At 48.1% G+C, this 27,367-nt stretch overlaps 1 long non-coding RNA gene across 2 annotated transcripts in view; it reads right to left on the reverse strand.

Moving 5' to 3' along the window:
* Nucleotides 1-1,858: 1,858 nt before the first annotated feature.
* The window catches only part of Gm42359, a 29,116-nt gene continuing 3,607 nt past the window's right edge, over nt 1,859-27,367 (reverse strand). Inside the window, exons 1-3 of one of the 2 annotated variants that reach the window (XR_881607.1) lie at nt 5,972-5,996; nt 3,965-4,106; nt 1,859-3,176 (exon numbers count right to left, since the gene is read on the reverse strand). This is a non-coding gene — a long non-coding RNA (predicted gene, 42359). Of the gene's footprint in view, nt 3,177-3,964; nt 4,107-5,971; nt 5,997-27,367 lie in introns of those variants that run through there. The other variant, XR_881606.1, reaches the window with a different exon arrangement.

Here is a 27,367-nt window from a genome sequence, read left to right on the forward strand (position 1 = left end):
GTCTCCTGAATGCAGAGTCTGTTCTGCAGCCTCAAGAGTAGATCCTGGAGCTACTGCACAGGAATGACCTTTGACCTCTGGAGTGACCTCTTCTGTGGTGTTGCAAACCAACTACTAAGCCCAGTTAGGGTATCACTAAAGGAACAGAAAAGTTGGAGACTGAAGACCAGTTCAATGAGCCAGTGAGTTTATGGGGCCACTCTCAGGGGTTCATGTGAGGGGCTTCTCACAGAAACACGGGCAACTCATGGCAGTTGCACCTCAGCATGATAGCTCAGGCACTCTGCAGCTCTCTTCATGGAGAAACCCCACCCCACCCCACCCCCACCAGCAGCCCTTAGCCACACCAAGGAGCCTTGTGAGTCTTGTAAGGACCCCAGAAACTTCTAAGCTTTGTTTGCTGCTTGTGCCCAAGCCTTGTAAGTTAGTTGATTTGGGGGTCATTGGGGAGTCTCAGAGAGGAAGTGTTTTGATTATGAGGTAATAGCTATAGGACTTTCATTCTCAGAGAAAACCAGCCGCCTTTTGTAAGTCTTCTGTGCATTAGGGAAAGAGGAACACTTGGAACTTCGGGAACTGTGGGAACTGGGTCAAGTGCAGAGAGGTTCTGGATTATCTACAGGATGAATAAGGAGAATTGGTGAACCCTGGGTTTTAAACTCACTCCCATCCTCCTGTGCCTACAGTAGCCATCAGTCCAGCTCCCAAGTGCCACTTTAATGGGGAGAACTCAGCTGGAGATCCCATGTCATCATGCCACCCCACGCAGTGACAACTGCCCTTACCAGAAGGCCCATAGCATGATAGGAAAGGCTCCAATGACAGCTGCCACTCTCAGAGGAAAAGGACCACAATGAGCTAAAGGATGGACGTCATGCTCCGGAGTTCCCTCGGATGCCTGTAGCACTAACAAGCTCAATGCCAGGAGCCAGGGAAGGAGACAGACCCTCTAAAGGGCAAGAGCCACCCTTCCTACCACCTCCAGAGCCTGCCCTTGTTAAAGGCTCTCATGAGCTCCATTGCTAAGGGCAAGCCTGGGCCTGGGGTTTGGCCTCATTTGAACTTTGCAGATGTTGACATGTTTGACATCTGCTTGAAAGATGTCTACATCCATGTTGTCACACTTCTCAGAGAAAACCTAAAGTCTCCTCCATCCAGAACCCAGCCTGGTGTTGAGCGCTAACATCCAAGAGTCCCAGAAGAGAGCATCAGATGCCTCCATGTGGGTGGTGCCTTTAGGCAGAGCATCTCTGCTGGTGCTAGATTATCCTCTAGGCTTCCATGCATCACACATTCTTGGTTTTTATCCTGCACGCTCTTCCTTGTCTTCTTCAAGGCTCTCCATCTCCCATGCTCTCAAATGGGAGATCAAGAAGCCAAGAACTGGAGTACTCCCCTCCCATGCATCCAGTCTCTGGACACTCAGATGTGGCTTTAGATAACCTTAGCACAGTCGTGACTCCAGATTCAGGAGCACAGACAGGATCTTTCCAGAGAGCCAGATTTTCTGTGCCCAGTTGCCTGCTGCCTTAGTTAGGGTTTTACCCCTTTGAGCAGACACCATGACCAAGGCAACTCTCATTAGGACAACATTTAATTGGGGCTGGATTACAGATTCAGAGGTTCAGTCCATTATCATCAAGGTGGGAACATGGCAGACACCATGTCTCAGTTAGGATTTTACTGCTGAGAACAGACACCATGACCAAGGCAACTCTCATAAGGACAAGATTTAATTAGGGCTGGTTTACAGGCTCAGAGGATCAGCCCATTACCATCAAGTTGGGAACATGGCAGCATCCAGGCAGTCATGGTGCAGGCAGAGCTGAGAGTTCTGCATCTTCATCTGAAGGCTGCTAGCAGAATACTGACCTCCAGACAGCTAGGATGAGGGTCTTAAAGCCCACACCTACAGTGACACACCTACTCTAACAGGCAGACATCTTAGAGCAGCTAGGCTAGTAGGGGCATGAGAAGCCAAGGCTCAAGATTAAAAGGCCAGCTCAGGAAGGAAAGCCAAAACCTTGCCATGGCTTTTTTTTTATTGGAAGAAGATGCTGATTTGCAAAACACGCAGCAAAGTTTAAGCTGGGCAGAGTGCTGCATGGCTCTGGGTGAGGTGGAGGAGGTGGCCTTAGGCTGCCAAGGAGTATGTGTCACAGCCTGCATGCTGGATGCCACACAGGGTCCAGGAAGTGCTGTGACCCAATGCTGTGTAACTTCCTGGGGAGATGTGAGCAATATCTACTCACCCCAGATAAGTCACTGATGGCAGATCAATGTTAGTACCACCAAAATACATTTGGGAAACCCAATGTGTTTTACTGGAGTTACTAATATGAATATGGGTGAGGAGTTACTTCCAGGAGTATGGCTAACTTAAAGGCAGAGGCACCATCAAAACATCCTCCCCAGCGTGGTTGCTGACTCATGAAAGCTGTAAGGCTAGGGCTCTCTGCATGACTTGCAGGAAGTCCCACACCTCAGATGGTGTCTTCCTTCTTTATCTATTCTCACTCCTTCTATAACTTTAGAGAAGAATGATCTTATGAATTTAGTGAGTTTCAGAGACTTCCTGAGACTTGTGAGTTGGTTTGCTTCCTAAAACTCTAAGTCTTAGGAGTTTCCTCTTCTGAATGAAAATGTTTTAATTTGGAGGATATCACTACACAGGGTTCAGGAAAAGAGCATCCCAGAAATGGGCTGGCACTAGACACTCCTCTCCCTAACAGTGAGAAAGAATAGAAAGAGAACACACAAACAACAAATATGATAGGCAAGGGTCAACTTCAAGCTGTGCAAGTCCAGACTGGTTCAGGTCACTTCCTTCCCCTTCTTGAAGAGCAGCAGGAGGAAGGCATCAATTTAGAGCTGTGTGTTCTGGAACTGATTCATGAACAAGAGCCAAGATGTTTCAAACCCAAGAACAAAGGCTTGAAATTGAACTAGGTGAACCCCAGGCCTTTCCCCAGCATAGGTTAACATCCTGGGCTTTCCATATCCCATTGAGTTGCTCAAAAATGAAGGTCAGAAGTAGAAACCAAGAGGAAATTAGACAACAACAACAAGTCCATGGTGACTCAGAGATGGCCAGTGTTCAGGCTTGAAAGTAGCAATGACGAATACGTTCAGTAAATTTCAGAACAAGTTACGGATTCTTGGCCCAGAACTGGAAACTATAAACATAAATCAGAAAAGAAATTCTCAGACATAAAAATAAACACCACAAATTAAGCACTTAAACAGACAGAGCAGCCCAGTGAAAGATGTGCAAAAGGCTTCTGCAGCTCCTTCACAGATGAGGATGTCCATACCAGGCAATTAAATATGAAAAGGTACTCAACCTCATTCATCATCAAGGGAATAAAATTAAGGCTGTGAGAGGCACAGCACTCTAGACTGACTGGAATAGGTTAAACTCAAAAGCCTACATGTCAAGTTGGAGATGCTTAATCATCTCAATTTGGGTGGGAATATATGTGTATATATATTTCTTTATTTCTATATCTCTACTTCTCTATCTCTATATCTGTATCTATCTATCTATATCTAAGTGGGCTTATATATAAGTGGACTTATAGATACAGATATAGATAGATACATAGATATATAGACATAGAAATCTATATCTATCTATACCTATATTTCTATCTCTATCTATATCTACAGATACCTATATCTAGAGGGATAGATAGATAGATAGATATCTGTAGATATAGATATGGAAATCTATATCTATCTATACCTATCTATCTATCTATCTATCTATCTATCTATCTATCTATCTACCCATCACTTTGGGAAAGCAGTAGTTGTACCATGGAGAGCAGAAACATGCATACACAGGGGCCCTGCCAGACCTGACACCTCACATCCACTCCCCAGGGACAATTTGAAGGGAATACCACGTGTAATAGAAAGCAGGAACAGTCTGTGTTCATTTTGTGGAGCTGTGACAACGTACCTAAGATTGACAGCTTCTGGGAACACTCGTTTACTTTGGCTCTCGGTTCCAGAAGATTCAACTGGTGGCCACTTGTCTCCATGGTTCTGGCCTCAGTTTGAGGCAGAATAGTATGGTCATGGGGGTAGGAGGAAGAATTTCTCTGTGAAGGACAATGAGCAAAGAAATTGTGCATACACAGGAAGATACAGCCCCAAGAGCAACCTCCTCTGATGGCCCTGGCTCTCCACTCCACCCTCTTCTGAGAATGTCATCACATTACAAATATATCAAGAGGCGAATCCATCAGTTATATCAGATCTGATCGTCTATGAACATGCCCCCAGAGACACACTCAGGGGAATCTCAGTCTAAGCAAACTGACACCCCAGAGTAACTGCTCTAGATTGCTTCTTGATGCTGTGATAAAAATCAACTTGGGGAGTGTCTTGGTCACCGTTCTATTTCTGTGAAGAGATACCAAGACCGAGGCAACTCTTGTAAACAAAATAATTTTATTGGGAGCTTGCTTGCAGTTTTTGAGGCTTAGTTCAATATCATCAGGGCAGAGAGCAGAGCAGGCATGGCAGGAAGGGCAGGCATGATACTGGAGAAGTAGTTGAGAGTTACATCCTGAGCCACAGGCATAGAAAGAGGGAGAGAGAGGGGGAGAGAGTCTGGGCTTGGCAAAGGCTTTTGAAACTTCAAAGCCCATCCTCAGTGACACATTTCCTCCAACAAGGCCACACCCACTCCAACAAGGCCACATCCACTAATCCTTCTAATCCTATCAAAGAGTTCTACTCCCTGTGACTAAGCATTCAACTCTATGAGCTTATGGGGCCGTTCTTATTCAAACCACTACAGGGAGGAAAGGGCTCATTTAATCTTATAGCTTTATAGCCCATAGAGACTTCAAGGTTGGAGTCCAAGGTGGGAACCTGGAGTCAGGAACTGAAGCAGAGGCCATGGGGGAACACTGCTCACTGACTTGCTTCCTGTCTTCTCAGCCTGCTTTCTTACATAGCTCAGGGATATAACACCACCCACACCAGTAAGAAAATGCATCACAAACATGGCCACAGGTGAATTAAATGGAGACAGTGTCTCAGTTGAGGTTTCTTTTTTCCAGATGACTCCAGTGTGTGTAAAGTTGACAAAGACTAACCAGGGAAGTATCCATGACGGCCACTGAGCCACACATCTGCTAGCTTAGAACAGGTGAATGTGTTGTATCATGTTTGAACATGTGAGCTGCAGAAATGAGTGAATCCCTGCCACAGTCCACAGCTGATGAACTGTTTGAGATGCTGAGCAGAAGGAGCCCATGGAGAGAACACACTGAAAGTCTCCATTGCACAGACTCTAAATCCAACAAGCACATCCCATGGCTTTAGGATTCAAAAGTAGTGTTTGCCCTAGGACAGAAGTCTTGGGAGCGAGGATTGGGGTGGCAGTAACGAGAGGGTAGACTAGGCATGCTTTGTTTGTGATGATTTGCCAAACTGTGACCTTGTGGGTTGGGTACTGTCCTATGCAAACATCATTTAAACAGAAAATATTCACACAAAACATCAACCCTTGTCTGAGAAGAAGGCTTAGCCTGTAAAGTGCTTGCAGCTTGAGCATGGAACCTGAGGATATTCCCTAGCACCCACTTACTAGCCTGATATTGCAAGGTGCATGCCTGCCATCCTCTGGGGAGCTGGAGACAGGAGAATTCCTGGGGCTTGCTGACTATCCAGTCTAGAAACCAGTTAGAGCTAGGTTGAGTGAGAAACACTGTATCAAAAAAATAAGGTAGATTGCAACTGAGATTGCCAACCTGACACAAATTAGTTACATCTGGGGAGAGAGAATCTTAATTCAAAACTTTTTAAAAAGTATCCCTAAAATGGCCTACAGAGAAGTCTATAAGGTATTTTCTCAATTAATGATTGGGGCATGTCTTAGGGTTTTACTGCTGTGAACAGACACCATGACCAAGGCAAGTCTTATAAAAACAACATTTAATTGGGGCTGGCTTACAGGTTCAGAGGTTCAGTCCATTATCATCAAGGTGGGAGCATGACAGTATCCAGGCAGGCATGGCGCAGGAGGAGCTGAGAGTTCTATATCTTCATCCAAAGGCTGCTAGTGGAAGACTGACTTCCAGGCAACTAGGGTGAGGATCTTATACCCACACCCACAGTGACACACCCATTCCAACAAGGTTACACCTATTCCAACAAGGCCACACCTTCAGATGGTGCCACTCCCTGGTCCAAGGATATACAAACCATCACAGGGCAGGAGGACCCAGTTCACATCAGATAGTGCCACCCCTGGACAGATGGCCCTGGACGATATGAGAAGGCAGGCTGAGCAAGCCACGAAGCAGTGTTTATTCGCAGCTACTGTCTCAGTTCCTGCCGTGAACTCCTGCCTTGACTTCTCTTCATGGTGAAGTAATTCAATTGCAAACTGAAATAAACCCTTTCTGCACCGAGTTGGTTTTGTGTTTTTCCACAGCAGTAGAAACCCTAAGGAGGACCATGGGTCACAGGAGCAAGGTGACTCAAGGGTACAGCACCACTGGAAAGCCTATCCCATCACAGGTGATGGCTCAAGAGAGATGCATTCCTAGGACTCTCTGTGTCACTTGCAGGCATTGACAGACTTTCAGCTGGTCCAGGAGACTCCAGGCAGCTCTGGTGCCAGTGTCTCCTCTCCCTGCTGTCTTTTGTCACATTTATCACTCGGAGAATGGACTGCAGTGAATCCTTTCCTCTTTCCCAGAAATGAGAAGTTTGTTCACTCTCTGAGTCTCATGAATCCCCATTGCTTCCTGGAATGTTTTAAGTAAAAAAAAAAAATCTGTAAAACACACACACACACATACATGTGAGCATGTGCACACACACACATTCATGCACGTGTGTGTGCATACACACATACACTCATGCACACACGTGTGAGCATGTGCACACCCACACACATGCACATGTGTAGATGCACACACACACACACACACTCATGAACACCTACATACATGTGAGCACATGCACACACACATCTTAGTGCGCACATACACACATATGAACACACATATGTGAGCATGTGCATACACACACACACAGCAGCAGCAGCAGCAGCAGCAGCAGTGGAATGCATCCAGCATGTGCTCATTTCTTGTCTCATCAGCTTCTGACACTGTCTCAACTTCCGGTCCCTCCCATCTGTACCTCTACAGTAGCCACCCAGCTATCACAACCTCCACATTTTTTACTTGCATCCTAGAACCCAAAACCCAGCAGCTGGATGAATGTGGTCTGATCTGGCAGGACTGAGCTCTCAGGCCTCTCGGCCCAATTCCATTCCATGCACCAATGTGACCACCAATCTATACTCCTGGTGTTAGACTCTCTGTCCTGTGAAGACATCACATCCTGGACACAGAGAGTCTGCACTGTCCCCACTGCCTGGTAGGCTCCCGTCTTGCCTGTGGCTTGCCATTGTTGCTCTGAGACCTCCTTGGAGCCTTGCCTTGATGTCTCAGTTGAAGAAGTCAGCTCCTCTGGCTCCAGAGTTTCATTCTCTGCAGACTGGCTCTCCCTCACTGGTGTTCTCTCTCCCCCTCCCTGCTTCCCACCCTGCCTCCCTGCTCAGTAGACAGGAACCTGCAGAAGAGCAGACCCTGTATGCACTTCCAGAACACATCAGACAGTGTTTTGCATATATATGAACATAATAATTACATGTGAAATGAATAAAACAAGTTTGGAAAATGCCCACCGCTTATCTCCCCTGGAAAGTCTAATTTACATTAGCATTTTAATGATTCTAAGAAGTCTTACAGTACAAAGGAAAGCTGCTCAGCCTCCACCAGGCATCTCCTAGTCCTTGCTGAACACAACACAGAATCTTGAACCACATCTGCCAACTCCCCCTGCCGGAGGATGTCCAAGCCTGAGATCCTTGGATGTGTTCACTTCCCTGTGACTATCTCAACCTTGAGAACCTCACCCCTGTCCCATGAAGACATCACATCCTGGGCACAGAGAGTCTGCACTGTCCCCACTGCCTGGTAGGCTCCCGTCTTGCCTGTGGCTTGCCATTGTTGCTCCCCTGCCACACATCTCTGCAGCAACCCCAGAGGCTAAGGTGTTAGCAGGGATAGGTACTAGGCTAAGGAGCGAGATTTCCAGGATCTTGACCTCCTCAGCAAAACCTGAAGTAAAGATTCACATTGATTTGCAAAAGTAGAGATGAAACTTTATTCAAAGCAAATTTTAAAAAAAAAAAAAAGAGGAGGAAGAGGAGAGAGACAGAGAGACACAGAGAGGGTGACAGAGAAAGGCACAGAGAGGGAGACAGAAGGAAACAGAGAGACACAGAGGAACACACACAAAGAGACAGAGAGATAAATGGGGAGGTCACGCTGCTTTTCCTGACAGCAGTGAGTCAGAGTGAAGACATTTCCAGTCCCCATTGCCAGTAGTCTGAGCCCCTCTATAGGGTTCAAGAGCTGAAGGAGCTTGGTTGCTAAGGGGTGTAACTTGGGTGGTTTTGACTGACAGATTACATCAGTGCACAGATCCCTTCCCATAATGCATCCGGTTTTAACCATAGACCAAGCACTTATGGATAGCGATGAGACAGGGAACAGGAGGTTCTCTCTCAGCTCTCGCTTGGCCAGTTTAACTTACTGTCACACACCCAAAGCCAGTTCCAGATGGACCAGCCTGAACTCTCAGACTAGCACACGCTGCTTAGGCATTTGAAGAAAAACTGTCTGAGTCTCATAGTTGAGTGAGCAGAGAAGAAAGTATTCCTTTCTAAGTAGGGTACGCATGCAGCTGGATGCAGCTGGGAGTCTTAGGTTGCCAGCAGGTACTAAGTGTATTGTTCAGAGTCGAGTATATGTGCTTGCGGTTAAGTGTCTCAGGCTGCTAAGGACATTACTCTAAGAGGGTTTGCATGCACACCAAATTCAGGGTGGCCCCAAGTTACTAAACAGTTCCCCATCCCTGTCAGCCTCTGACCTGTCCACCTCACTGACAACCTGGGCATCCTCCTTTTGTTTTGGGGCATGGGGAAACTGAGGCATGTTACACTGATAGAGGCAGTGATATCTGCTGTAGCGGGTGTTGACTTCCACCTCCATACAAAGCAGTAATCTCACCGTCTCAATTAAGAAAGATCATGGCCTAGTGGCCTGTCGGGAAGCACATGGAGGCCAGAAGACATCTTTGTGAAGTCTCAACTCACCCCAGAGCGCACCTCTGGCCAGCACGGGAGCTGACCCATGTGGAGATGACGCATCATAGCAGTTGTTTAGCTTCCTGGGGAAGGCACTCCGCTTCACCACCATGAGACATTCTCAGGCACAGGTCCTGAGCCACATAACGTTCTCTCTCAGGCAGACAGATTTCTGTGGCTTCCACACCAGCCTGGGCTATATACAGTGAGTTACAAGCCAGCCACGGCTGTAGAGTGAGACCCTATCAAAAATTATTTCGTGAAACTTTCACTCAAGCCGACAGGAAAGATGGCAAGCTGTAACTAGTTCCAGTTGACACGATTTACGGCACTCGATCACTGCAGGCTTCTCCTTGTCACTCATTAGGAGCCATTCTAGAAGCTCATCTGTCATGAGAGCTATAATTAGCATCACATTGGCTCTTCCCGACTGGTGTTCTGCTCTACCCAAGACCCTGTGCAGGAGCCCTGAGAGGGGTCCTCTCCCAGGTCAGGTGCTCTTCCCCCGAGGGTTTCCTGACCTCAGCATCTGTGGCTCTGCTGTGGTGGTCTGTCCAGCCTAGGGTGGAATGCCAGGTGACATAGAACATTTCACAATGTCCCCACCCCCACCCCCACCCCCACCCCCACTTAGATCTCTCTACATGAGAACCTAGCATCTATGTCAAGTTAGAAGGAAACAAAAATACCCCGTGTCTCCACGGAGCCTGGCCACCCATAACTCCATCAGAGCAAGGGACCACTGCCCCAGAGCAGAGCCCTCTGACACAGTGCACGGAGAGAGTCTGATCGGCAGTGCATGGGATCACAAGCATCGAGATTCTTCCTTGGCTCTTTATTTTGGTAGAAATATGGATTTCTACAACCAACAAACAGCTTTAAGCAATAAGTATACATGTCAGGAGTCCCAGCCCTGTGGTAAGGTCTACTGGGAAGTAGGTTAGCTGGGTTGGTAATTGGTAATGACTTGTGGATAAGAATGGTGCCAGCAGCCCCTTGAAGTAGGCTGCTACTCGGAGGAGGTCCCCCTCCCCATACTGCTTACAGTGAGGGAAACTTTCCTTCACAGGGCTCCCCTCTCTGAGTTAGCATGACTTCCAGAGTCATGTGAATGCAGGACTGAGTCTCTTGCAGCTTCCCAGCAGAAGCAAGACTCCAGGAGGCCTCAGGGTCCCAGGGGGGGCTCGTCTCTCACAAATCCACGCTGCCCTCTCAAACCCTGATCTGCTGGGCCCACGGGGACATGAAGTCACATCGGTGGGGTGGATGCGTCTGAACCAGCCAGAGCTGTGACATCTCTAGCAGGTGCTGAGGGCTCTGCGTTTCCTGAAAAAGCAGATGTTCTGCTTAAAAACAATTCCAAGGAGAAAGGCATGAGAAGAGTTCCAGAGAAGAGAAACACAGTTCAATCCTGCTGAAAACAGGAGGGAAGGGGCAGGGGCAGGGGAGGGGGAGGGGAAGAAAGAGAAAGAGGAGGAGGGAGAGGGGAGGGAGAAGGGGAAGAAGAGGGGGAGGGAGGAAGAGTGGGGAGAGGGCAGGGGGAAAGAAGAAGGGGAGGGGAGGAGGATGAAGAGGGAGAGGTAAGGGAGAGAGGGAGATGAAGGAGAGGGGCAGGAGAGGGGAAGGGGCAAGGGAAGGAAAGGGGAAGAGAGAGGGGGAAGAAAGAGAAGGTGAAGGAGGGAGAGGGGTCAGGGGGGTCAGAGAGGGAGAAGTGGAGGAAGAGGGGGGAAAGGGAAGAGGGAGAAGAGGAGAGAGGTGAATGTGAGGAGTAGAAATAGGGAGAGGGTAGAGAGGGAGAGATGAAGAGAAGAGGGGGAAGAGGAAGAGGGGAGGGAGAAGGGGAAGGGAAGATACAGAGAGGCATCTGAAGTCTCTGAACCTTGTCCTTTAGGCCACCTGCTTGGGCAATGAGCTCCAGTAACCTCCTGCCTCCATTCCCAGTGTGGATATCACAGGCATGAGCCACCATGTGGATATCACAGGCATGAGCCACCATGTGGATATCACAAGCTTGGGCCACCGTGTGGATATCACAAGCTTGGGCCACCGTGTGGATATCACAAGCTTGGGCCACCATGTGGATATCACTGTGTCTTCTTTTCATGCCTTGACCTTTGTCATGGGATGTCCTTGAGATGTCCTCCAGGGGCAGGCATTGGCACCACACGGGAAAACATAGCAAAATTGAGCAAAGAGAAAACCCTAGAATTCTTGCACACATGCCTTTCCCAGTGGGCTCCAGCTGTGGCTTCAGGCCTTGCTAGCAGGAGGTCCTGGCCCCAGGGTGTAAGTTTCTATCAAGGAATCGCAGGAATCGGGATGGGGATGAAACACCCTCATTCCTGACGGCTTTGCAGAGTGCAAGTATCTAAGTCCCCAGGACTGGTAAACACAAGGAGACATTAGTTTTAATGTTCTCTTCCATCCCCACCCATGAAACAGCTGTAAGGAGGACTCCTCTCTGTTCCCAGTGATGTGCTGGCTGCTGGCAAGGCCAGGGCTAGGCTGGCAGCCACTGCCAAGTTCTTGATCTCTCAGCTCGCCTTTCAGGTGCTCTAGGCATGTACCTGCAGCTCCTAAAGTTCCTGTTTTCACTTATTATTTCTGTGTGTGTGTCCCACCTGTGTGTGTCTGCATGTGTTTGTGTGTATATGTGTGTTTGTGTGTGTGTCTGTATAGTTTGTGAGTGTCTGTGTATATGCTTGAGTGTTCTCTGTATGTGTGTGTGTGTGTGTTATTTGCATGTGTGTGTGTTTGTATGTGTGTCCCCATGTGTCTGTGTGTATGTCTTTGTGTGTGTGTCTGTACAGTTTGTGGGTGTATGTGTGTGTCTGTGTATGTGTTTATGTGTGTTTGCATGTGTGTCTGTGTTATTTTTGTGTGTATGTATTTGTGTGTCTGTGTATGTGTGTTTGTGTGTGTGTCTGTGTGTGTATGTTTATGTGTATGTGTGTGTTTGTGTGTCTGTGTGTGAGCATGCACACTCAAGCACTTGCTGTGTGGTATGGGAAGCACATGGAGGCCAGAAGACATCTTTGTGGAGTTGCTTCTCATTTTCCTCCTTAAGTGGGTTCCAGGAATTGACCCTGAGTCTCTAGGTTTGTACAACAAGCACTTTTCTTGCCGAGCCATCTTGCCAGTCCCTGGTGGTGGTGGTGGGGGTTCTCTCCCTTAGCGGTGTGACTTCTCTCTCTCCCACTTGTTCACTGAGCACTCTTTCTGCACACTAGTGGGATGCAACGACCATAGATTACATGACGATCCTCTCTGCACACATGGCTCCATCTGTGCAGTGGAGTATGGAGTCGCCTGCGCCTGTCGTCTGTGAACACGGAGCACCCTATAAGCATCGCAGAGGGTCTAACGGATGCCAGCTCACCTTTGTTCCCCAGACCACTGTGAAGTAACCCACCAGCCAAGCAAAACTAAGCTCTTTACTTAACACAGCGGAGAGAGTTCCATCTTCACAGAGCTGCAGAGGATGGGAGACACAAGTACTCCTGAGATGCAAGTCTGCGTTTGAGTGGCTTCTCCTCTCACAGATCCAACTAAAATATTCATGTCCCATACTTTAGGTGGCCACAGCTTGGCAAGCGAATTGAACCAAATTACGATGCTTTAAGAGTTACTGGATAAACACATGGCTTAGCCCAGTAGAGCCAGTAGGTATCGTGGGAATGGGGTGTTTGCTTCGGTTAGATAGCTATTGTTCCTCCAGGTCGACATGGAGGGAGGGTGCTTCTGATGTTGGCAATTGTGGTGTCTACCAGGATGCAGCTCCTCTTGCAGGGAGAGAATCACTGGGGAGAGTGAGTGCTTCCATTTTAACTGTCTGATGAAATCAGAAGTTAACCCTGTATCCATGTGACCCTACAGAAACCAGGCAGGACCTGCACCAGCAGGGCAGAGTCACTGAGTGGGAAAGACAGTGTGTCTCCGGACGGGGAATTGTTTCAGGGAATTCACCAGGCTGAGCAGGGTATAGGCTTAGAGACACCGCCAAGCTGGAGAGTGCTTCATAGAGGTTAGAGTGACATTCTGAGGAGAGGGTGACATGCAGCTGGCTGTTCAGAGAAGGAAGATTCCCTGTAAGGAGAGGGATAAGACGATGACACAGAGAGCTTGGCTTTTGAACTTGATCTAAGAGGCCATGGGGATCCACTTAAGATTCTTCAAGGGAGATTTTCTTGTTGAGGAGGAGACTGGCAACATCCGAAGAGCCGCAACGAAGACAAGTTCAGGAAGCGCTGATGTGTCTGATTTACATGGCGTCCAGAAGTTTCCCCAAGAGCCAGCACATCCTTCATAATTGATTAGGCAAATAAAATTTTACCTCTGACTGGCTGGGATAATAGCATAGCTTTATGCCCACTCTGCCCTCCTCCCTGCAAGGTTCAGGTTCATATCTAACCACCCTGAGAGGAGGAATCCGCTGAGCGAGGAGCTTGGTCATCAAGTGCTACCTCACGCTGGTGTAGCGAGGAAGGGTGGGGGGAGTGGGAGTGGGCTGCTGCCTTCCCATATATAAATCGATTCTCTCCGCGTATTCAGGGGCCTTTAAACGTGAGAGGAGCGATCTGTCTTCATTTACGGCTGTGGGAGGGTGGAGTGGGGGGAGAGCTGACACCCGGAATAACCTGGCAGTGAGATGGTGAAGGTCATTATCACAGGGCACGTGGCCCTCCCGCGCTGTCTGCAGCTGCAGCCAGGTGAGCTGCAGAGCCACCCATCCAGCTGTGTGGTGCCTGCCCACACCCCAGACTTCCTGGGTTGAGGTTCTAAACCCTCCGGACCTCAGAATGCAGCTGTATTTATTTAGAGGCACGGCTGTTCTGTAAGTAATTAAGTTAAAATTAGGTCAATGGGATTGGCTCTGCTTCAATATGTATACTGACCTTATAAGGAGACTAGGGTTCAGGTGACCCCTGGGGTATCTACGCAGCAAACAGGGAGACCCCGGGAAAGATCAAGTTGTGAACCCCTCGTTTCCAAGGTCCTGCCTCAGGGACGAGAACAGATACACATTCATTGCTTGGGTCATACTGCTGTCGCAGTCTGAGCAGGAGACACAGTTGACACCCAACTCCATACTGTCTACCCAGTCACTATAAGGCCACACAGCATCTCACAAGTTAGCCATTCTCTGCAGGGAAGTTCGGGTTAACAGGGGAGTTGTTTTCAAACTAACTGAATAACAGAGATACTTGGCCAGTACTCCAGCAAACCTGATTGTTCCTCAGGACCTCTGCTGGCTTTGGAAATGCATTAGAGCCCGCAGGTTCACACCAGCAAGTGGACCGACTCTCTTCAGTCCTGAGACCATGGGCAGAAAGGCTGGAGGAGCAGCCCGCAGCTCTGCTGCCCGTGCTGTCTGCTCCTCCAGCTTGTGAGCCAGGCCTAGTGGAAACTGATTGACTTTAGCAAGGGACTGATCGTTCTGAGACCCTCCTCTTCTTCCCCTGACCCCCAGAGACTGGGTGCTGAGTGGCCAAAACGTCTTCCTTGAAACACCAGATACCTGGTCAGACTGCCAGACTATGAATCAGTCAGATCAGAAATATCCTCAGCCTTCTCCTCTGATCACGGGGCCTGCGTGCTCCTAAGATAACCTTGTTTTCTATAACTCAATCTGGCTATCTTTACCTGAGTCCTGTTCCCAAGTCCTTGCCACCTCAGATGGCTGCAGGGCTGGCAAGAGTGGAGGTTGTCAGCAAGAACGCTGAGGGCAGAAACTGAAGGGGACACTGCCATAGCCAGGCGGGGAGAGGGTTAACTGTCTGCTGGATGGCTAGACCTCCCCAGGAAGGGCCCCCATTCCTCCCTGAGGTAGGGACTGCAGAAATGACCTGCCATTCCAGCAGAGAGAGCAACTGCCCGTAACCCCAATTACTGGGACGGCATCTCAGCAGTACGTCAAGGTGGCTGATACTTGTATCTGATCAGCACTTTCTTCTAAAAGCTGGCTATTTATATCCGTCCCCACGCCGAGGGCCTGGTGGGAGCTGACCGAGGTGGCGTTCTCCGTAATCGGGGTTCCTTAGCCATTCTCTTTTTATGAATCGATGCATTAAATCTCCAGAGAAGAAAAATTCATTCTGTGCTTGCTGGAGTTGATGGGACACAGGAACTGCCACCTCCGTAAAGTCCACGGGGACATCCTCCAACTGCCCTTGGGAGCTTGTGGGACCTGCAGTCAGAAGCACACTGGCCCTTATAGACCACAGATACACTGGGATCCATCTATGGGTAATTAATTCTCCTTAGGACTCCACCACTGTCCTGTACTTAGGTCCTGCCCCGGTGGCAGATTTTCTCGTCACTACAAGAGTTCTGTTTTTCTTCCTGTTGGTGTGGCAAATACCAGAACAAAAAAAGAATCTTATCAAGCAAAGGGTTTACAGGCCTCACGGTTCCATGCCACAGCCTGCCGTCATCAGGAGCCAAGGCAGGGACTCAAGTGGCTTTCCATGTCACACCCCACCCACAGTCAGGAACAGAGAGAATAAACACATCTTCGATTGCTTGCTCTACCTACATAGCCTTCTCTCTTACACAGCTCTGGGCTCAGCCCATTCAATGGTGCTCCCTACATTCAAGGTGAGTCTTCCCATCTCAATGAATAGTCAAGACTATTGGCATCAGAAATACCCATAGGCCAAGATCACCTAAATAAGTCATTATTGAAATCCTTTCTCGGGTGATTCTGGGATGAATGTGGCAAGTTAATATTTAAATATTTAAAGCGAACCCTCACAATGGATAACCACTAACCATGTGCTTACCCAGGCAAAGACTAAGTGAGACAGCCGACAACTAAGTCCCTAAGCTCAAACTTCCAGGCAAGCACGGGGGTCAGCAGTGTTATGTCTCCTACATTTCTAGCTGGGATAGAGACCAAAGCTGCCAGGATCTGGTTCCCAACACAGCCCGCTCAAGAGAACAGTGGACACCTAGTTCTCATAGATATAATATCTGTTTCCAGAAGTAGAAGAGAAGACTCCAGCAGAAGGAGAAAGAGAAGCTGTTCCCAGTGTTTCTAGGGGAATCGGTGTCCTGCAGGAGGCTTGACCTAACTCTCCTGATTGAGCCTTCTGGCTAGGGGTGGGGGGCGTCCTTGAAGATGAACATTGATTTCTTTACGTGTAGGAGGATCCCAGAAGGTCCTGAGGTGGGGAAATGAAGCACCAGGCCCCTGGGTTGTCATTCTTGCTGTCTCAGCCACCAATCAGAAGGCCGTGGCAGAGGGGACTCTAGGCCTCTGTTGGCTGTGCCTCCAGACTCCTACAGTTTCCCTTTTCTCTGTCTTTGGAAAGGCTTTTGCCACCTAGGAATCAGTTACCAAGATGGCTGTACCAGGAGAAACCCAAGCTGCTTCCTAGAAAAGGAGGGATACCCCACTGCTCATGGCCTCCCAGCCACCCCAGCATGGGTACCCTGCTGGAACCTGCTGCTACCAACCCAGCTTCCCACAGCAGGAGAAGAGCTACACTCCAAACACAGGCAGGGAGACGCCAGGTGAGCGCCCCTTCACAGAGCACATTTCTCTGAGGCACAGCAGAGGCTATGAAATCTCTGTTAAGCCACTGTGGAGGGAGGGCAGCCAAGCAAGCTACACTAAGGGGAAGGATGCTTCTTTGTCCTGGTTGGTGGAATACAGACTGAGGTTCACAGTGACGCTTTCTCTCATGCCCCATGGTTCATCGGGAGTGTGGGACAGTAGCCTGACCTCAAAGACAGCTTTGAGCGCCAAACTGAGGCTATGGTGCAGTCCGTGTGTGAGAAAGAGCCTCAACCACTCACCACCTGTGCTTCAGCCACCTCCTAGCACCAGTCAGGATGGCAAGCCCAGCACCTTCTGTCAGTCTGTCCCTCCATCCCTCCGTCCCTCCGTCTGTCTGTTCGTCCATCTGTACCAGTGCATCTGAACCTGAACCTGACTGACTTGTTCTCCCCAGGGTAGAGGGCTGGTTACAGTCACCAAGGCTTGTCCCCCATCAGCCAGTCTGTGGTCACGACTATGCACCAAGCTGCCCCCAGCTCTGTGCCATCTCTAGCCACTATGTGAGCTCTGCTCTCCACGATGCCAGTCGCCTTTACCCTCTGCTCTGTGCTCAGCAGTGCCGACTCTATAGTCCGCCCAGCTGCTGCCAGGCCCTTTAAGGCTCCAGCACAAAGATAAAAGCTCCCAAGGAACTTCCTGAATGTGAGCTGATACCTTGCTTTTTGAACTCCAGCTGATGAGACCCTGGAAGCCACACTAACAAAAACAAAGCATCAAGACCAGGGTGTCCATAGGGTCTGGTCCCTCTTCCTCTGACCTTCAAGTAAGGGGGCTGCTGATCATGGTCAGAGATCTGGGGGCCCATAAATGCATGTGACTCTGGTTTTGGTACTAACCAGGCACCCTAATGAAGACCCTGGGTTCATTCTCCACTTCCAGCAGCTTCTAATCCTGGGGTGCCAAAAATGTTATTGAGTTGGTGGGGTGGGTAGGAAGTGGGGCACTTGAGGAAGATCAGCTGCTCTTACTGAAGCCATCAGATGCCCTGTGGCTTGGCAGGGTTCAGCCAGCAGGTTCAGCGGGTCGGTCACACCCTGGACATGGATACAGCCTCTCTGTCGTAATGGTGACAACAGCGTTGGCATGGATGTGGCCACCATGACACACAGGAGCAGAGTGCTGTCTGCTGGAGACACTCACAGCACTAGACAGGTAACAGGAACCACTTGGAGGCTCTGCCTGACTGGTGTGGGTGACGACCAGAGAGCCACAGACTCCAGGGAGAGCAGAAGCCCGCTCCTCCCACATGGAGGCCCCAAGTCTCTCTCATCCCTTCCAGCTTTGTTCAAGCCCATCACTGCTTTACTGTATTGATGTGCATCTGAACACGCATTATATATTCTTTTCACAAAGGAACACATTATATGCACTGTACAGAAGCTTTATTTAATATTCTATTATTTCAGTATACCCATTTTCTATTATCTGAAACTTTGCTGGTTTGGGCTACCAAGCAATGCCGTTAAAGATTGCACGACAGTCTTACTGTTTCCTTAGGAATACATTTTGTGCCTGGAATTGATGGGTCAAATCAATAGGCAGTTTTAGACTGACACCTGTTTCTAAACTCCACTGGGACACTTCCAGACCCATGGATTTCACATTGCATTTTAAACCTCATTGTCTACAAGAGACATATGTTATGTCCATTTCATAACCAATATTTTAATTTCCTTTTTAACTTATTCTTCTCTCCTATATCATATCCTGAATGCAGCTTCCCCTCCCTCCCCTCCTCTCAGTCCCTGCCCCCACCTTCCCTTTCCTCCAGATTCTCTCCTCCTCCATTTCCCTTCAGAAAACAGCAGGCCTCCCAGGGATCTCAGTCAAACACAAACACAGCATAGCAAGTTACAATATGACCAGGCACATGCTCTCACATCAGGGCTGGAGGAGGCAGCCCAGTAGGAGGAAAAGAGTCCCGAGAGCAGGCAAAGGAGTCCCAGACAGCTCTCCCCTGCCCTCACTATGAGGAGTTCCATAAGAACACTAAGCTATGCAACCACAACATATACACAGAGGACCTAGGTCAGATCCACGCAAGCTCCCTGATTGTCAGCTCTGTCTCTGTGAGCCCCTATGAGCCCTGGTTAGTCGATTCTGTGGACCATGGCGTCCTCGACCCCTCTGACTCCTATGATCCTCCCTCCTTCTCTTCCACAGGATTCCCCAAGCTCTGCCTAATGTTTGGCTGTGAGTCTCTGCATCTGTTCCGATCAGTTGCTGGATGAAGCCTCTCTGATGACATTTGTGCTAGGCTCCTGTCTACAGAGGAATCGCTTCATTCCTTTTTATTATTATTATTATTTTTATTTTTTGCCAGTCATGTTTGGTCTTATCCTAGGTCTCTGGACTATCCAGCCTCTGGGTCCTGGCCAGGGTCCTGGCTTCTGTCAGGTTCAGTGTATCTGGTTTTATGTTGAGGTCTTTGATCCACTTGGACTTGAGTTTCATGCAGGGTGATAGATATGGATCTATTTGTATTCTTCTACATGCCGCTGTCCAGTTACACCAGCACCATTAACATAGTAAAAATATCCATTTTACCAAAAGCAATCTACAGTTTCAATGCAATCCCCATCAAAATTCCAACACAGTTCTTTTACAGATTTTCAAGAACAATGCTCAATTGCATATGGAAAAAAAAATCCTGGTTAGCTAACCCAATCCTAAACAATAAAAGAACTTCCGGGGGTTTTGTTATCCCTGATTTCAAGCTGTATTACAAAGTTCTAGTAATAAAGACTGCATTTTTATTGGCATAAAAGGAGACAGGCTGATCAATGAATTCTAACTGGAGACCTAGACATAAGTCCACACAACTTTGGGCACCTGAGTTTTGATAAAGAAGCCATAAATGCACAATGGAAGAAACCAAGCATCTTGCAGTTCATCTTTTGAGACCAATGGAGTGGAGAAGAGGTTTGGTCGGGCTCTGCCTTGCCAAACATGACCTCTTCAAAGCATAGGACTTGCCTGGGAAGATGACTCCGTGTACAAAGTGTCTGCTGAGTGGGCTTGAGGACCTGAGTTCAGATCTCTAGGGACCACATAAAACCTGGGCACAGCACAGCACATATTTGTAGGTCTAGAGCAGGGTGCGCAGAGACAAGTGGGTCCATAGGCTTGCTGGCCAGACAGTCTAGCTCAGGTTCAGTGAGAGACCCTCTATCTATCCTCTGTTTTCTTCCTTTCTTTCTTCCTTTCTTTCTTTCTTTCTTTCTTTCTTTCCTTCTTTCTTTCTTTCTTTCTTTCTTTCTTTCTTTCTTTCTATCTCTATCTATCTCTATCTCTATCTATCTATCAATATATTAATATCTATCTCTATCAATATCTATCAATATATCAATATCTCCATGTCTATCGCTCTATCACAATCTATCTCTACCTCTACTTATCTATATTTATCTATACCTATCTATCTCTATATATGTATCTATCTACATAGATACATATATAAATATAGTATATATAGTATGTCTGTGTGTGTGCAGGTGTACTTATGGTGAAAAACAATTGAGGAAGATACCAGGCATCAACTGCTGGCCTATACACACACACACACACACACACACACACACACACACTAAAAAGGAGACAAAAACACCCCCCTTAAGATCTCAGGTCTTACTGCATCTTTCTTTCTCCAGGCTGATGCACCTTTGTCACAACAGCAGTGTGTCACATGTCTTAAAAAAGCCCCCACATCAGCTGCAAATCCTTCCTGTTCCTGCCACAGCTGGTGATCTGGGGCACGGTGACAGGCCCATGCTTCCCATATTCATATTATGCAGACAAGACCATCAGGCTGTCTATAGGTGTGAAAATTCAGGATGTCCAACATCGCCCATGAGTACAACCTTCAAAACATTTCCCCACAGACACGGCGTGAAGCATAATTCAAAGACTCTTAAATACACTTTTGTGATGATGGAGAAATGATTTCTACCCACATGTGAGATTATTTTATTATTATGGGCATGCATTAGAAGATTAAGTATTCAAATAAGCAAACACGGCAACAATAACTCGCGATGCTGTCCCCACATAATTTTTGTGTATGATATGTTGATTAAACTCAAGTTCATTACTCCAGGCAAGATTGACCTACTTAGTCCATTTAATGTCATCCAGACGGCTCAGCTCGCCCATGCATCCTCATAACCATCAAACCCGTCCCGGCCTTGATATACGAGTCTCTCTGGTTTGAAGCTTCAACTTTCACACAAGCCACACTGCAAGTGGAGTTCCCACCCTGCCCTGTGCCTGCTGCATTGGGCTCAATCAGCTCATTTGGAGAGGCAGACATTACTCTGAGATGAGGATGTTGGTCAAGAAAACCCATGGAGAAGGGAGGGCTTCAGTGTACCCTCCCCGCACCCCCAACACCCCACCACATTTCAGAAGTCAGACAGCTGCCAGTGGATACACGGAGTGAGTGCCAACAGCCAAGCACTTCAGCTGAAGGGCAACCTTGACCATGTTCAGATGTCATTTGCTTCTTGGCCTCACACACAGCATACTCTAGGCTCTCTCCCTCTTAAGGCAGAGTTTTCCTCCTGGGCAACTGCCCTTTTGTCACAGAGCCTTCCCAGAGAGTTCAGCCTGGAAAGTGTTGACTCCTGCATGGAGCTATCCTCTCCTCAGGGCGCATTCTGATAGCAACACCACTGTTCACACACTCACCACACACACATACACACATACACTCACTCACAAACACCATACACATATACACACATACATACACATACGCACATATCACATAAACACACCACACACACATACACCTACACACACACCCCAAACCACTGACATTGGAGTTTAGAAACCTCCCTTTGTTTGCTGCACTCTTGTATCTAGCACTGGGTCTGAAAACCTGGAAACATCCAAAAAAATACTACTTTAAAAAATGGATTCAGAGCCAGGTGGTGGTGGCCCATGCCTTTAATCCTAGCACTTAGGATGCAGAGGCAGGCAGATTTCTGAGTTCGAGGCCAGCCTGGTCTACAAAGTGAGTTCCAGGACAGCCAGTACTATACAGAGAAACCCTGTCTCGAAAAACCAAAAAAAAAAAAAAAAAAAGGATTCAGGACACTGATCCTAGCACTGATGTCATTCAAGGGCTGACTGAAGTCCCCCATGCATTAACCAGTGAACAACCTGAAGCTTACAAGAGGATCTACTGTGCTCTAGCAAGTCCCACAAAACCGATCACCTTGTGGGACATAGCCTCAACCGTGGAGGGAAAGCATCTCTCATGTCCAGTAGAAGCCATTGTTGTTCATTAAGAAGATCAAATATTGTGCATGTTCCTGAGTGTGCAGGTACATATGCATGAATAAGTACATGTGTACATGCACAGGCTGGAGGTCAACCTCTGGCATCATTCCTCAGATTCTACCCACATTCTTTCCTTGTGAGATAGGACTCCCACTGGCTTGGGGGTCACCACTTAAGCTAGACTGATCAGTAAACCCCAGGTATCCCTTCTTTGCCTCCCCATAGCTTGGATTATAATTCTGCAACACCATGTCTGGCTTCTTACACAGGACCTGGGAGATCTTCCCATCCTGGTGTATAAAGTTGTTCTCTGTTGCAAGAAGCAATGGAGGCTTTGAGCATTGACTCTGACATGTTTCTTCTCATGAGAGTAGTGTTCGGGTTGTGGTACAAGAGCCCTAAAGTTCTGATATAAGACAGCCAAGGGTGTGTACCATGGCAGGAATAGAGCTGATGGGGTCAGGGGGAGCGAAGATGACCAAGAACCTTGGGGCATGCGGCTTCTATTTGTGGAGGTTGTTGAGAGACTAGTCTGTAACAGACAGGCAAACATGAAGGGGGCTCAAAAACTCCAAAAGCAACCTGTGGATATAGACCGATTAAGAAAGCGATAGGTCTCAGAGGTGATGGAGCTCTCCTGCAGGGAGAGAATGTGGGTGACTCTGACCTTTGGTGCTGGAGAGATTTCAGAGCATTTGCTGTTCTTCCAGAGGACAAGGACTTGATTCCTACTGCCCAGGTATTGCAGCTTCATAACCTGCAACTCCAGGCCAACAGGATCTGATATTCAATTCTGGCATACATGACAGATACCCATATTCATACATACACACATAGACACACACAGCACACAGACATATACATAGTCCTGCATACACACGGCATACAACACACACACCTGCACACAGTGACATACACAGGCACATATGAACACACATACACACATACCTACACACACATAGGATGCATATATACCTGCTCACACATATGCATGCACATACACACACATGCACACATACACATACTCGCACATCTACACACACATAGGATGTATACACATCTGCACACACATACATATATGCATGCACATACACACATACACTTGCACACACACACCCCTACACACATAGGATGTATACACACCTGTACACTCACATGCACACACACATGCATGCACGTACACATACATGTGCACACGTGCACACACACACACACACACAATCTTTAAAAATGACCCAAGCATTTGGAGCATGCAGAGAAGTACGTTCCCAGAAGACTAACAAGAAGCAGCTGGAGTTAGTAACATCTGTCTTCCAGGCCAGACTCTCCTCCCAACGTGCAGGGCAGCATCTGTCTAAGTGGTCCTGAAAGTGCCCAGGACACTGTAGTTACTCAACAAACCTTTCTCCTTGAACAGTAGGAGTGACGTGGAACTGATGGTTAACAATGAGGAGGACTGGGAAGCAAGAAGCCATTGGAAGGTGAAGGCTTGTCATGTCCTGGCATTTCTTCACACTCATGAGAAAGCTTCCCCCAGGTGACATCTTCACTCATATGACATCAATAGTGGAATTCTGACACTAGAAGAGGAGCTCTGCTTCCAGGAACAAAGACTCCCCAAGCTCTCGGCTTTCCCTGTCACTAGCTACACTGGTTTGCTTTTGTCAGCATGACATGGCTAGGACCATCTGAGAAGAATCTTCACTGAGGACATGCGTCCCTCAGACTGGCCTATGGGAAAATCTCTGGGGCATCTTACTGGTTAATGACTAAGCCCATGGTGAGGGGTGCCTGGGGAGGAAGTCGCGAGTGTATCAGAAAGCAGGCTGCAGGCTGAGCAAGCCACAGAGCACAAACAGTCTTCCTCCATGGCCTTTGCTTCAGTTCCTGCCTCCAGGCTCCTGTTCGGAGCTCCTGCCTTGACTTTGCTCTGTGGACTATGATCCACAATATGGTGTTCAAACAAACCCTTCCCTCCCCGGGATGCTGCGGCTTCTTGGTGTTTATCACAGCTATGGAGAGCCGATCAGGACAGTGCTCACTCTCAGGCTCAGCTGTGCCTCCCTGTGTGTGGCACGTGTGTGCATGCACACTCTAGCTGCCCTGTGCCACCTTGACGAGGGACCAGTGCTACACAGAATGGTGGGAGTTTTGTGTGCCACCCTCCAGCTCTTCAGCAACTGTGGGTGCACACCCCACACAGAGCAGACCTGGTATCCCGCAGTGGCCTCGGGGTTCCCCTGAGCTCTTCACAGCTCGTGGTATATCTACTATTCACTCTTGCATGCAGTGAATTCTTTCTAGTATATTCCAGGATACATTTCCTATTAAAACTGCAAACCCCCACAGGAGAGATTTGCTTTGTTTTAACCTTCTATCAGTTGCGTATACTGTAATGTGCAGCGAGGATCTAAAAAACACCCAAGATCAGAAGGAGACCCAGGGGGGTCCTGGGTTTCTTACAAGAGAAAAAGGTTGGTAAAGCAGAGGGCACAAGACCAAGAACACAGAGTCTGAAACCCTCACTGGCAACTCTCTCCTCAGCAATTGGTAGAAAAATCTAGATGATTTCAGCAGATAGACTCACAGAATCTCCATTGCTTGCTGTCTTACCTTCAAATCTAGACTCCAAGGTCCTCATGCTAAATGCTACCAAAGAGGCTCCCTGACATAGTTTAGGATCCTGTTTGAGTTTTTCTAAGACCTAAACAATAATTGAATCCCCAGATACTTAGCAGACTCTGACCACACACAGTGAAATTATTTCTTAGTCATAAACTGAAAAGTTAATTGGCTTCATTTCTTTAAATAGATTCAATTATTTAAGCAACAATGAATCTTCCAGAGGTATTTACAAGTCAGGGATGCCTCCAGGAGATGAAGGCTGGAAGCTGGCTACCCAAAGGCCTTCGCAAACTGCCGCCAAGGGGCTTGCCGATTGGGAAGGGATTTATTTGTGCTTATAAAATATAAAAATTGCCCTCAGTGGCATGATTAGATCAGATGCAAGCAGCTTATTAAAAATTAACGCAGCCAAGAAATGGAGCCGTCTTGAAGAAGAGCCTGGTGTTATTGAGAACAGCGGGGGGTTTCTAGTAGGGAGATTTGTGTGTTTTGTGAGGAGTCCACCACCTCCTCAGTGGCTCAAAGAGACAGCAAAGCCATTTCTGAGTTCTCTTGGGCTGCCCCTGTTTCCACTCACTGGTCTGTGACTTGATCTCCATAAATAGGCCTCCATCTTGGGCTCTGAAAGAGATTGTTTCCTAGAGGTCACAGAGGGAAAGGCCACGAGGGATTAGACTAAGGTAGAGTGTCATCCTATAGGGTGTATGTCCGAGAGTCTAGCTCATCTCTCTCTTCTCTCTTCCAGAGCTCTGGCCCTGCTTGGATATTAATTAATCCCAGAATAGTGCCTGTAATTATCAGAGGCTCCGGCCCCACCTTCACCCACATCTTCCCATTGCCTTAATAAAAGTTGCTTCAAAGTGCCCAATCCTGTCTCAGGGTGTACAATGCCTCTCCTCCGCTCTGTCCTCCGTAGGCAATGCCTTCTGTAAGGACATGCCGGGGAGCACGCCGGGGAGCACGCCGGGGTGCACGGACAGATCATAAACCTCAGCCCCAGCTTCCACCAAAGCGAAACTACTCACAGCTGCAGGGTTAGCTGGGTTAATTAGCAGCCAACATATATCTTTCTAAAAAACAAAGGAAGACAAGATATGAGGTCAAGGGACAGATGGGCGTAGTGGACCACACAGGATGGAAGCGGGGGTGGTCTAGTGTTTCCTCTCACGAATCAGAGAAGACAGACAGGAGATGGGAAATGGTAACAAGTTCCTTCTGAGACTCATCACCCGGGACAGCGCTCTATGAAAGGGACCCTCTGCTCACAGACAGACTCTGACACCCCAGAGCTAGCCACAGACCCCGTGCTGAAAGCAGCAGCTACTGAAAAATAGCAGTCCGTTGTGAAATGACAATTCAAGTTGTGCTTGTTCTTGGTCCAGGGTCCAGCAACCACTCCATAGAGTAGCTAGTTGTGCTCGGTCACCTTCCGTGTAAGCTTAAGGACCTGGGTTCAGTCCCAACACTCACACAAGAGTGACAGGTGTGAGGGGTTCATTGCACATTCCAGTGTGGAAGAGGAAGCGATCACAAGACCCCACCCCTAGCTGAGGAGCTAGGGAGGGACAGTTAGCTTTCCTTTGGGGTGTGCCCCCCCCCTTGTAGGTCAACCTTGCTTCAGTGGATGGCACCACCCTCACAAGTGTGTGGTAAGTGTGTGGTCAGCAGAAACTAGACTCTGGGCTGTAACAACAACAACAACAAAAAAGAGGACATGAAGTTACAGGGGAGTAGGGAGGTGGGTTAGGGAGGAGTTAGGGAGAGGAGTGAGTGAGTGTGTGTGTGTGTGTGTGTGTGTGTGTCTGTGTGTGTGTGTCTGTGTGTCTGTGTCTGTGTGTGAGTGTGTGTGTGTGTGTGTGAGTGTGTGTGTGAGTGTGTGTAGTGTGTGTGTCTGTGTGTGAGTGTGTATGTGTGTGTGTGTGTGAGTGTGTGTGTGTGTGAGTGTGTGTAGTGTGTGTGTGAGTGTGTGTGTGTGTGTGAGTGTGTGTAGTGTGTGTGTGTGTGTGTGTGTGTGTGTCTGTGTGTGAGTGTGTGTGTGTATGTGTGTGCTTGTTTATGGGTGTGAATCTGGGAGTACAGACGCCATGGGGGTGTATGTGGAGGTCAGAGGACAAGCTTAAGTGTCAGTCTGTGGTTTCTAGCTTGTTCTCGTGTCTTGTCTGTGGCTAAGCTTCTGGGGAGTCTCCTGTCTCTGGCTTCTGTGTCTCCACGGGAGTGCCGAGATTACAGATGTGTACTACCACATCTGGTTTCCTGTGGTTTCAGAGGATCTGACGTCAGGTCTTTGAGTGGGAGCCGTCTCCCCAGCCACACACCTGCCAATCTTTAAATGGGTTAATGAGGAGCAACACTGACCGGCCCATCTCTGCCTGAGTGGGATTACATCACAGGGCAGTGTGTGGACTCTCCTGCCCTGGGAGTCACGCCTGTTACAAAAGTTCCCTCGCAGAACAATGCCGGAAAGAGGCTGCCATTTCATTGTTTGCTGAACACGTCTCTACACTGCTTGCCTTTCCAGGAGAATCGTTTGACGTTCGAAGTGCCAAAGCCCATGTAAATATGGAATTAATTAAATTTGCCTCTGCTTGAGTCTTTTCAGAATTAACTTATGAAACGTTTGCCAGTTAAATTATTAACATGTAACTCTAAAATAATGAGTCAGTTTAAGGTAATTTAATCGTTGGAAGGATTACAGTGTGTACACCGGAGTCTCT

Source organism: Mus musculus, chromosome 4, assembly GCF_000001635.26.
Source record: "Mus musculus strain C57BL/6J chromosome 4, GRCm38.p6 C57BL/6J".
Lineage (NCBI taxonomy): Eukaryota > Metazoa > Chordata > Mammalia > Rodentia > Muridae > Mus > Mus musculus.